Source organism: Xenopus tropicalis, chromosome 2 (genome assembly GCF_000004195.4).
Source record: "Xenopus tropicalis strain Nigerian chromosome 2, UCB_Xtro_10.0, whole genome shotgun sequence".
Classification (NCBI taxonomy): domain Eukaryota; kingdom Metazoa; phylum Chordata; class Amphibia; order Anura; family Pipidae; genus Xenopus; species Xenopus tropicalis.
This window is the reverse complement of record NC_030678.2, coordinates 8,334,720-8,347,124: the sequence shown is the minus strand read 5'-3', so window position 1 is coordinate 8,347,124 and position 12,405 is coordinate 8,334,720. Positions and strand designations below refer to the sequence as shown.

General features: G+C 45.6%; 1 protein-coding gene across 2 annotated transcripts in view; it reads left to right on the top strand.

The window, feature by feature from the left end:
- bcl9 (BCL9 transcription coactivator) overlaps positions 1-12,405 on the top strand; it is a 165,254-nt gene that overhangs the window by 64,900 nt on the left and 87,949 nt on the right. Inside the window, exon 2 of one of the 2 annotated variants that reach the window (XM_004918213.2) lies at positions 6,633-6,720. The gene's annotated coding sequence lies outside the window, so the exon portion shown is untranslated. Of the gene's footprint in view, positions 1-6,632; positions 6,721-12,405 lie in introns of those variants that run through there. The other variant, XM_004918215.4, reaches the window with a different exon arrangement.

Below are 12,405 nucleotides of genomic sequence, written 5' to 3'. Positions count from 1 at the left end.
TGCTTACATCATAATTAAAATCGTTTTTTTTTTTAAAAAATCTTTTTTGCCCCTTTAAAAGGAAAATGTTTGCCCTTTTTGCCTATTTCAATGAAAGAAAATAGAAAATCTGTTATTTTGAGAGGGAAAATGAATTGACTGAGAGCTGTAAGGAAGGATTGTGGGAATAGGTTACTAGTCACCTGGCTTTGTGGGCTCTTGCCCTAAGAGTTCTATTTTATTGTTATTATTTTGTCATAGCTTATCTTTATTTTCAGACCCTCTCCTATTAACCTTCCAAGCCACTGCCTGGTTGCTAGGGAAATTAAGCCCGGGCAACCAGATAACAATTGATATTGGAAACCTGAAAGTTGCAGAATAAAAGCAATAATTGAATGAAAAAAAATATTGAAGAGGAATAGGCAACAGAAGCAGCCTCCTAGGGTGTAATGGGGTACTGGGCCTGGATCACCAGTTGGCCCGGCTCTGTATCATAGTAACAGTTAACTTTGAGGTGTACTGTCCCTTTAAGGATTGTCCATCCTAACTGACCGTTTTTTGGAAGGCAGTCTAATTCCGGGAACTGGAAGGGGAGGGGCTTACTAGAAACTAGAGAGGGTTTTGGCTGATAGGGGAGTGGCATAATAAAGGTCTAAAGGTGGCCATACACGAGGCGATTTCGCTCGTTGTGCGATGAACGATTATATCGACAAACGATCGTATGGCGATCGAGTTCCCATACGATATGCCATCCATGCCATTTCGTCGCATCATTATCGTAAAATACGTACGATCGTACATCTACGTACGATCGAATGTCGTTGACTTCCGCTGCTGGCAATCGTGACATGCGCAGAGAACAATCGTTGAAAGACAAATGTCTGACACTCGATCGATTTTGGGGACGATAATGTCGGCTCGTTTAGTGGGCCGACGATCGTTCGTACACCACCAACTATACGATAACTTAACGATAGCATCGGATTGTTCGGGAATCGGTCGTTTGTAAGTAAAAAATCGGTCCGTGTATGGCCACCTTAAGGGGGAAGACACAAGGAGCTACTCTCAAGCTACTCTCAAGGCAACTTCCCGCGATTTCACTGAAATCGCGCCGCCGCGTTTGCCATCCCACCGGCGATTTACATTTTCGCCGGTGGGTTGGCATTTCGGGGAGATTAGTCACCCACGAACAGGGAGATTTGTCGCGGGCAACTAAGTCGCCCGCAACAAAACTCCCTGTTCGCGGGCGACTAATCTCCCCGAGTTGCCGCCAGTTGCCATCCCACCGGCGTCAATGTAAGTCGCCGGTGGGATGGCACACGCGGCGGCGCAATTTCGGGAAATCGCCGAAGTTGCCTCGCAAGGCTTTTTCGCCGATTTCCCGAAATCGTGCCACTGCGTGTGCCATCCCACAGGCGGCTTACATTGCCGCCGGTGGGACGGCAACTGGCGGCAACTCGGGGAGATTAATCAACAGTCGCGGGCGACTAATCTCCCCGTGTGCCAGAGCCCTTAGGGCAAAGATACACGGAGCTACTTAGTAGCAGCTACATGTCATGGCTACATTGAGAACACTGAGAATTGCCTCTGCTAAAACACACTTAGAGACAGTTATCATTAAATGATCAGCATTGTCTGTTTAAGGGTGAAGACACACAGAGCTACTAGTAGCAGCTACTTGTCACGGCTACTAAGCTCCAGAAAATCCCCTGCCATAGACAATACTGGGAATTGCCCCTGCTAAACACACGTAGAGACAGTTATCAGTAAATGATCAGAATTCACCCTAGGGTGAAGACACACAGAGCTACTAGTAGCAGCTACATATCACGGCTACTAAAACAGACACTGCTGATCATTTACTGATATTTGTCTCTACGTGTGTATTGCAGAGGCAATTCTCAGTATTGTCAATGTAGCCATGACATGTAGATGCTACTAAGTAGCTCCATGTATCTTTGCCCTAAGGGCCATGACAAGTAGCTGCTACTTTTCTCAGCCACTTTTCTTCCATAGGCTACAATAGAAGTCGCCACGACTAAATGCTTGCGAATTTTTGCTGCACAGTCGCCGCAACGTTTTAAGAATAGGTGCCTTACGGCAGGAATACTAGCCATACCAAGAAGCACAAACATGCTGCCCCAGACACCGCACCTTATTAAACTGCTGCCCACAGAGCTCTCTGATTGGCTTAGCTGGGAGAGGGAAGGAAGCTTAGCAGAGGCAGGGAAATGAAAACCAGTGAAGACTTTTAAATAAACCATAGTTGTAAGCTCTGTTGGTCAGGGCACTCTCTCAGTAGTTGTATGGAATTTGATACTGCACCTGTTAATAATAATAATAATAATAATATAATAATAATAATAATAATAATATTGAGCTATACAGTGGCCCCGACCTTAGGGGACCCACGTCTTTCCCGTTTCCTAGTCTGTGTCCGTCCATTGGAAGTCACATGAGCAGCGAGAGAGATGAGTCCCGCTGCCTGCGCTGGTTCCTTCCTGTGTCATTCCATGGATGCCTGACTTGTACACAATGCAACTGCCAACTGCTAAATACCAGAGCTTTGCTGCTAATCAGAGAGGCCCGATGGGTCCCCTAACAATGGGTGTGGGGAGCTGCGTTTGGCACAAACAGTGGGACGGAAGATCCATCTCCCAGCGCCAAGGCTGCTCGCTGCTCCAAGGAGGACTTTGGCTTTAAAGGGGAAGTGTCACACTATCTATTTACTGTCTTTTTAGGTTAAAGGAACAGTAACACAAAAAAATGAAAGTGTATAAAAGTAACTAAAATATAATGTGCTGCTGCCCTGCACTGGTAAAAGTTGTGTGTTTACTTCAGAATGTCTACTATAATTTATATAAATAAGCTGCTATGTAGCCATGGGGGCAGCCATTCAAAGGAGAAAAGGCACAGGCACATAGCTGATAACAGATAAAACACTATTGTATTCTACAGAACTTATCTGTTATCTGCTATGTAACCTGTGCCTTTTCTCCTTTTTTCCAGCTTGAATGGCTGCCCCCGTGGCTACACAGCAGCTTATTATATAAATTATAGTAGTGTTACTGTAGCAAACACCCCAGTTTTACCAGTGCAGGGCAACAGTGCATTATATTTTTATTACTTTAAAGCTCTTTCATTTTTTAGTGTTACTGTTCCTTTAAATAAATTTTAAAAAATCAAGCTTTCCTTACTGTTTCCTCATGGGAAAAAAAAAAAAAAAACATTAAAGGGGTTGTCCACCTTTCAGTTAGCTTTTAGTATCTCTGTAATAATAAGGGGTAATTATATCTTAGTTGGGATCAAGTACAGGTACTGTTTTATTATTACAGAGAAAAGGGAATCATTTAACCATGAAATAAACCCAATAGGGCTGTTCTGCCCCAATAAGGGGTAATTATATCTTAGTTGGGATCAAGTACAGGTACTGTTTTATTATTACAGAGAAAAGGGAATCATTTAACCATTAAATAAACCCAATAGGGCTGTTCTGCCCCAATAAGGGGTAATTATATCTTAGTTGGGATCAAGTACAGGTACTGTTTTATTATTACAGAGAAAAGGGAATCATTTAACCATTAAATAAACCCAATAGGGCTGTTCTGCCCCAATAAGGGGTAATTATATCTTAGTTGGGATCAAGTACAGGTACTGTTTTATTATTACAGAGAAAAGGGAATCATTTAACCATGAAATAAACCCAATAGGGCTGTTCTGCCCCCAATAAGGGGTAATTATATCTTAGTTCAGATCAAGTACAGGTACTGTTTTATTATTACAGAGAAAAGGGAATCATTTAACCATTAAATAACCCCAATAGGACAGTTCTGCCCCCAATAAGGGGTAATTATATCTTAGTTGGGATCAAGTACAGGTACTGTTTTATTATTACAGAGAAAAGGGAATCATTTAACCATTAAATAAACCCAATAGGGCTGTTCTGCCCCAATAAGGGGTAATTATATCTTAGTTGGGATCAAGTACAGGTACTGTTTTATTATTACAGAGAAAAGGGAATCATTTAACCATTAAATAAACCCAATAGGGCTGTTCTGCCCCAATAAGGGGTAATTATATCTTAGTTGGGATCAAGTACAGGTACTGTTTTATTATTACAGAGAAAAGGGAATCATTTAACCATTAAATAAACCCAATAGGGCTGTTCTGCCCCAATAAGGGGTAATTATATCTTAGTTGGGATCAAGTACAGGTACTGTTTTATTATTACAGAGAAAAGGGAATCATTTAACCATGAAATAAACCCAATAGGGCTGTTCTGCCCCCAATAAGGGGTAATTATATCTTAGTTCAGATCAAGTACAGGTACTGTTTTATTATTACAGAGAAAAGGGAATCATTTTTAAAAATTAGAATTATTTAATTATAGTGGAGTCTATGGGAGATGGCCTTTCCGTAATTTGGAACTTTCTGGATAATGGGTTTCCGAATAAGGGATCCCATAACTGTACTAAGAACGTTGGCCTCCAGGAGCCCTATGAGCCAAGTAGTATGGGGCCCGCTAGAGGTGATGATGGCCTTACGTTAGCTCAGTGTGGCACAGACCCGATCCCTGTTACCGCTATCCCGGCCACTGGTGTCCTCCCCTGGCGTGTTTCACTTGCCGTTCAGTGGAGGATGTCGGGTGAGTAGCTGGGGCCCCTGTGGGGGGTTATGGGGGAGCAGCGGGGGCGCCTAGGGAGGTGAGGGGCCCTGCACCCCCCCAATTCAACCCTGCACATGTGATCCGACTGGTTCCGATACCAAAGGGGGCAGGGGGGTTTACTTTCCCTTTAATGTGCAGGAGTTGTTTTGTTCAGCAAGAGTAGAGATCTGTGATTGGTGTCCTGCCCACCCCCCTCGCCATTGTCTCCTCTCCATTCTACCTGCAGTAGCAAGTCCAAAGCCTGCAATAAACACCAGATAAATATATATTATCTCGCCGTCTCTGTGTCCCTCTAATAGCGAAAGCCATTTTTCAGCTTTTCAGGTTATTGGGTTCGGAGTCATAAAGTCCAAAGGTTTTGCTTACGGTCACAATGGGCTGAACTCATTAATGCCGAAGGAAACAGCTCGCTGGAGAGGGAGGGAGCGATTTTGGACCATTTAATTCCCTCCTTCTCATGGAAAGTGTTTCTATTGATTTTTCTTGTTTTGTTTCCTTCTCTTTATGGACCATTGAAAAGATAATTGCGCTGAGACTGCTGAACATTTACTCTGAAACCCTTTATTTGAGCTGCAGTAACTACTGTAGGTGCGCATTATTTGCACTATTATTCTGTTTTGTGTACGCCGGCATAACTGGAGACTGATGGGCCTCGGCCTCAGTGCTTTGGGTCTTCTGGAGCTCCAATAAGCCCCCTGTCTCTTCGCTGCAGTCTCAGTCATATGCTCTGCAACCCTCATAGTCAAACCATTGATTGGGGGAACTTTATTATTCTCCCTGTGTTGGTGTGTGTTTCTTCTGGGTCCTCCCACGCCCCAGGAACATACAGGGTAATAGGTCCATCATCCACTGTCAGATACCTGCTCCATCGCCCAAATTGCTCTGATATCCATCCAGTGCAGTGGAGCAGGGTGGGGCCTGGGCAGAATAAGGTTGAGCAGGGCTATAAAGCTTGAGGCTAAAGGTGGCCATACACGTTATGGTCGCCAAGTGAGTGGATCTTCTCCCGATGTCCCCACCTACGGGTGGCCCTGGGGCCAAACGATTGAATTATAATGGCGGCAATGGGCGCAGTCGGTTCGGGGACCGCATCAACGAGTCGATGCAGTCCCTGATCCGACTAAATCTTTTAACCTGCCCGAATGATATCTGGCCAATTTCAGGCCAGATATCAGCCGGGCAGGCCCGTCGTTCCTGCCCCTACACGGGCCGATAAGCTGCCGAATCGGTCTAAGGGACCAATATTGGAAACTACAATCTGCGGTGTATAGGGTGTATAAGGTGTATAGGGACCTTAAGATGAACATGGATCTTCTCTGCCTAGAGTCCACCTGAGAACCTATATCCAGGGCCTACATCCTACATCACATCAATTAGATGGAGATATTTTCAAATGGTATAGGCTTATGGTGGAAATAAATAATGCCTAATGGGAATTTTCCAAGACTGGGGCCCACTGGGAGATCCTCTGGTGCTCTGACAGGCCAGTGCAACCCTGTATATTTTCCAAAGAAGTTTGCATAGATATATAAGAACAAAATAGGGCTGTAAGCAATGAATTATGATTCTCCCCCAGGGTCACATACAGAGTCTTTAGAGGGCCCCCAAAACAGCGAAGTGGTTGCTCTCATATTAGGTCGGTCTTATGTGCAGCTATCTACCCTCACCCTACCAATGCGACCAATCAATTCTGCCTGAAACTGTGATGCAAAGGATCATAAATGGGCCAGTATTAGTTGCCAACTCCAGAATGAGTGGGGGATAATTGGGGATAAAATGAGGACATGCCCAACAGATATGCAACGGGCAATTAGCCAGAAATCTATTAGGGCTGTTGGTGGTGTTCTCCCCCAGACAGGTCCGCATAGGACCTCTACTATGATTGGTGCAGATCTGCCCATAACCAGAATGGCCTCCTCTCAAGCAACACATTGATGCCCTTTCCTATATAATAGTATATATTCTCAGTACCTCTGTTTTATTGCAGGCGCAGCTGAAAGATAACAGATGTGAGGAAGGAAGATTTGGCCATCGCTGAAGATGATCCCTCTGAGCTGAGGGCAGGGTCATCTCTGGTGAGTGTTCTTCTGTCGATGGTGCCTCGGGTTTTATCTGGGGTTGGATTAGCAATGCTAGAGATGGAGACGGAAATCCCGTCCCCTTTTTTTAAAAACAAAAAAGAGGGAGCAAAGAACAGGGCCATTACCACAATATATTTACCACCATTTTCCATCTAAGGTGAGAGTTCCTTGTGTCTTTGTGCACTTTTTTACGGGTGGCAAAAAGGCAGCTTGTTCCACAGAAACACACCCAAGGGCTTTGTGTACCCTCTAGTGCAAGGGGGTTCTGTTGTCCTAGTCTGCTAATGATAAAAGGTGATCCTTCTACTCTATAGACCACTGTGGCATCTCCTAACCCAGTGATCCCCAACCAGTGACTCGGGGGCAACATTTTGCTCCCCAACCCCTTGGATGTTGCTCTCAGTGCCCCCAAACCAGGGAGTTATTTTTGAATTCCTGACTTGGGGGCAAGTTTTGGTTGAATGAAAAGAAGATTTACTGCCAAATAAAGCCCCTGTAAGCTGATAGGGTGCATAGAGGCCCCTAATAGCCAATCACAGCCCTTATTTGGCTCCTCCATGAACTTTTATGGTGCTTGTGTTGCTCTCCAAGTCTTTTTACATTTAACTGTGGCCCACGAGTAAGAAAGGTTGGGGATCCCTACCCTAACCCATCTCCTTAAGACCCCAGGATGACCCAGTAGTTGCACCAGAGCCAAACCGGGGAAAGAGCTACTGGTTTGGTAACCTCACCAAACAAGCGGATCTTTGCCCAGTTTGGCTTTGGGCCAGTGATTAGATCATCCTGGGGTATTATAGAGATAGGCTGATGTTGTCCAGATATCTGCCAGGCAGGCTGGCCAGTAGGCACCATACACAGGCCAGTAAGCTACCAACTCCGTTTGGAGGGGCAGAATAATCAGCTATTATCAGCCTGTGTATGGCCAGCTTCAGTAAGTGAGCCATAGGGTCTCTGCTGCTTTTGGGGGAAATGCTAGTCTGCTAGCACCCTTTCCTAGGCTTCCCACCTGAGAGCTTCAGGGCATGGCTGCTTCTAGTATTTCCCATTGCCCTCCTGAACTCGGCTCATTCCTTTGATGCCTTTAAGGTTTTCACTTACGTCTCCTTTCATCCAAGTGACACTTATTATGAGCTTTCCACTATTCCATACTTACTACTAAGCTTCTATGCAATGTACTACAGGGGTGCCAGAGCATGTAATCTACAGGTTGAACAGTTTGCTGAATGGTGGAGAGTTATAATATACTAACATTACAGACATCTAGTCCGTGAGCATGGTGAGTGCTAAAAGTACTTTAAAGGACAAGGCAACCCAGAATATATTTTTGCCTAATAAAAGAAAACGAAAATTCTAAGCAACTTTGCAATACACATTTATTACAATTTGTTTTTGAGTTATTTGTATATATAATTGCTATTAGAAGCAGTGTTTGTCTGTCCTTTTCTATTCCCTGCCCCGGGGGCTCTGGCATATGAAATAATGTAACACAAGGCAGCAGCCTGACAGACCTGACTCGCTGGGGGAGACTGACCCCTGAAACAATGTAACACAAGGCAGCAGCCTGACAGACCTGACTCGCTGGGGGAGACTGACCCCTGAAACAATGTAACACAAGGCAGCAGCCTGACAGACCTGACTCGCTGGGGGAGACTGACCCCTGAAACAATGTAACACAAGGCAGCAGCCTGACAGACCTGACTCGCTGGGGGAGACTGACCCCTGAAACAATGTAACACAAGGCAGCAGCCTGACAGACCTGACTCGCTGGGGGAGACTGACCTCTGAAACAGTGTAACACAAGGCAGCAGCCTGACAGACCTGACTCGCTGGGGGAGACTGACCCCTGAAACAGTGTAACACAAGGCAGCAGCCTGACAGACCTGACTCGCTGGGGGAGACTGACCTCTGAAACACTGTAACACAAGGCAGCAGCCTGACAGACCTGACTCGCTGGGGGAGACCGACCCCTGAAATAATGTAACACAACAGCCTGACAGACCTGACTCGCTGGGGGAGACCGACCCCTGAAACAGTGTAACACAAGGCAGCAGCCTGACAGACCTGACTCGCTGGGGGAGACTGACCCCTGAAACACTGTAACACAAGGCAACAGACTGACAGACCTGACTCGCTGGGGGAGACCGACCCCTGAAACACTGTAACACAAGGCAGCAGCCTGACAGACCTGACTCGCTGGGGGAGACCGACCCCTGAAACAGTGTAACACAAGGCAGCAGCCTGACAGACCTGACTCGCTGGGGGAGACCGACCCCTGAAACACTGTAACACAAGGCAGCAGCCTGACAGACCTGACACGCTGGGGGAGACTGACCCCTGAAACAATGTAACACAAGGCAACAGCCTGACAGACCTGACTCGCTGGGGGAGACTGACCCCTGAAACACTGTAACACAAGGCAGCAGCCTGACAGACCTGACTCGCTGGGGGAGACTGACCCCTGAAACAATGTAACACAAGGAGTTAGCAAATGCTGCTTTCAATTAGGGATGCACCGAACCCAGTTTTTCGGGTTCGTCGAACCCACGAATCCATGTTAAGGGATTCAGCCGAATATTGAACCAAATCCTAATTAACATATACTATTCGGATTTGGTTTGGCCGGGACCATGGATTCGGCCGAATCAGAACCCTGCCAAAAAGGGCCGAATTCTGGCCGAATAGCGAACCGAATCCTGGATTTGGTGCATCCCTACTTTCAGTAGCAATTACATTTACACATAACTTTGAAAGCACTGAATTTTTTAATAAATTCATATTGGAAAGTGGCTTAGAACCATGTTTTCTTTTATTAGGCAAAAACTTATTTATGGGGTTGACAAGTCCTTTGCAGGGGCACTATGGGAAATCTTTTGAGTATACAGAGGGGCAATGTGGGGGAATGGAAGGTTGGCGCAGCCAGGGTCGGACTGGGCCTCCGGGACACTGGGAAAAATCCCGGCCCAGACCCGACCCTTCTGCCTCTCCCTCTGCCCGACCGTTCCTCCCCTGACGGGTTAAATTTACGCATGCTCAGGGGAGGACGTCGGGTGGAGGACCCTGCGGGGAGGGTTAGGGGACGCAGCCGGTGGGGGCACCTGCAGGGCCCATGGGACAGAAGCTCCGGTGGGCCCTGCACCCCCCAATCTGACCCTGGGCTACTAGGTTACAGAGCTGCCATTATTACACACAAACGCACAAACTGACGCACACACACACCATTAGGCCTGACTGCGGAGAGGAGGGTGATTGTGTGGAACTGACCTGCCATAAGTAGGTATCCAGGGAATAAGAGCAATACACTTCAAGCCGCAGAAATGAAGGGCTTTCAAGGACTTTTCAAGTGCGTAGGTGCGTAGGTGGCTTTGAGCATTGGGAACACAAAGGGCTGCGCCAATCTGCCGGCACATCCAGATGACAAACAGAAGTTGAGTCTGTTATTTACTCTTATTTATGTACTGGCAGCCAAAAAATGGAAAGGGGTTGAAAGGGCAGAATATGTGGCAGGGGTGGCAGTATTCGGGTATATGTGAATAAGCGCAGGCACCCTGACCCTACACCGGTACCCCCTGGGTGTGCCCCATTATAAATATGCTCCCATGGATATTCCTTGTCCCAGATACACCCTTCTGTGCCTTGGGGTTCTGAGATTTGGGGTCCAAGTCTACACTCAGACCTAACAATAATTCTTTTTGCCCAAAACATACCCTCATTAGCCTAAACCATCAAAATGAAAATATGGACCCCCCCCCCCCCAACCTCTGCCTCTGTGTAGGAATTCGGGATGCACCGAACCCAGTGTTTTGGCTTCGGCTGAACCCCTCAACCCACCCTGATGGATTTGGCCGAATACCAAACTGAATCCTAATTAGCACATGGTAAGTAGGATCGGGAAGGGTTAAAAAAAAGAAAATTTCCCCCCCCTAACATTTAACCCTTCCAAATGCTAATTATGATTCAGATACCAAAAAAATCCTGGATTCGGTGTATCCCTAGTGGGAATGCAAGGGGTAAATTTTAGTATAATGTAGAAAGTGCGACTCTGCAATTGGTCATCATTATTGGTGGTTTCTAATTATTTCACTCCAGGGGGTATATTTATCAAACAGTAAAGTCAGAGCTCCCTACAGTCCGCTACAGTGAAATTCCGCCATTTTCTATTCATTTCTATGGGATTTTTAAAAGAGTATTTATCAATGAGTGAAAGTGAAATTTCACCCTTTGATAAATATGTCTTTAAAAATGCCATAGAAATGAATAGAGAGTGGTAGAATTTCTGACTTTTCACTTTTTGATATATATACCCCCCAGGTTGGAATTTCAGCAGCTATCTGGTTGCTAGGGTCCAAATTACCTTAGCAACCAGGGAGTAGTTTGAATGAGAGATATATGAATAGGAGAGGGGCTGAATAAAAAGATAAGTAATAGAAAGTAACGATAACAAAAATAATTTTTTGGCTGCCGGAGTCAGTGATACCCTATTTCAAACCTGGAAAGAGTCAGAAGAGTAAGGCAAATAATTAAAAAAAACTGTCTGGCGGTTCTCAAGGGATGCTGGGAGCTGTAGTTTCAGCACATAGTTACAGCATGGAGGTTCCTGTTATGTGTGTAGGAGACAGAAGGGAGGGGCCACACGTAGCCATGAAATAGAGCCACAGTGCCAGATTTATAAGTGAGAAGTGGCCGCACTGGTTTGGATGCCACAAATTCCTGCCTCGGTGATGTCAGACTGATCAGCAAGGCCTCTGTCTCTGATAATGCAGGGCCCTGGGGGGAGACATAACAGCACAAAGAGTATTTTATATATATACAGGGTCTGACTGGGGGGCGCAGGGCCCTGGGGGGAGAAATAACAGTACCAAGAGTGTTTTATATATATATATATATATATATATATATATATATATATATACAGGGTCCGACTGGGGGGAGAAATAACAGTACAAAGAGTATTTTATATATACAGGGTCAGACTGGGGGGTGCAGGGCCCTGGGGGGAGACATAACAGCACAAAGAGTATTTTATATATATACAGGGTCTGACTGGGGGGCGCAGGGCCCTGGGGGGAGAAATAACAGTACCAAGAGTATTTTATATATATATATATATATATATATATATATACAGGGTCCGACTGGGGGGAGAAATAACAGTACCAAGAGTATTTTATATATATATATATATATATATATATATATATATATATATACAGGGTCCGACTGGGGGGAGAAATAACAGTACAAAGAGTATTTTATATATACAGGGTCAGACTGGGGGGTGCGGGGCCCTGGGGGGAGAAATAGCAGTACAAACAGTATTTTATATATACAGGGTCCGACTGGGGGGAGAAATAACAGTACAAAGAGTATTTTATATATACAGGGTCAGACTGGGGGGTGCGGGGCCCTGGGGGGAGAAATAGCAGTACAAAGAGTATTTTATATATACAGGGTCCGACTGGGGGGAGAAATAACAGTACAAAGAGTATTTTATATATACAGGGTCCGACTGGGGGGAGAAATAGCAGTACAAAGAGTATTTTATATATACAGGGTCCGACTGGGGGGAGAAATAGCAGTACAAAGAGTATTTTATATATACAGGGTTGGACTGGGGGGAGAAATAACAGTACAATGAGTATTTTATATATACAGGGTCGGACTGGGGGGCGCAGGGCCCTG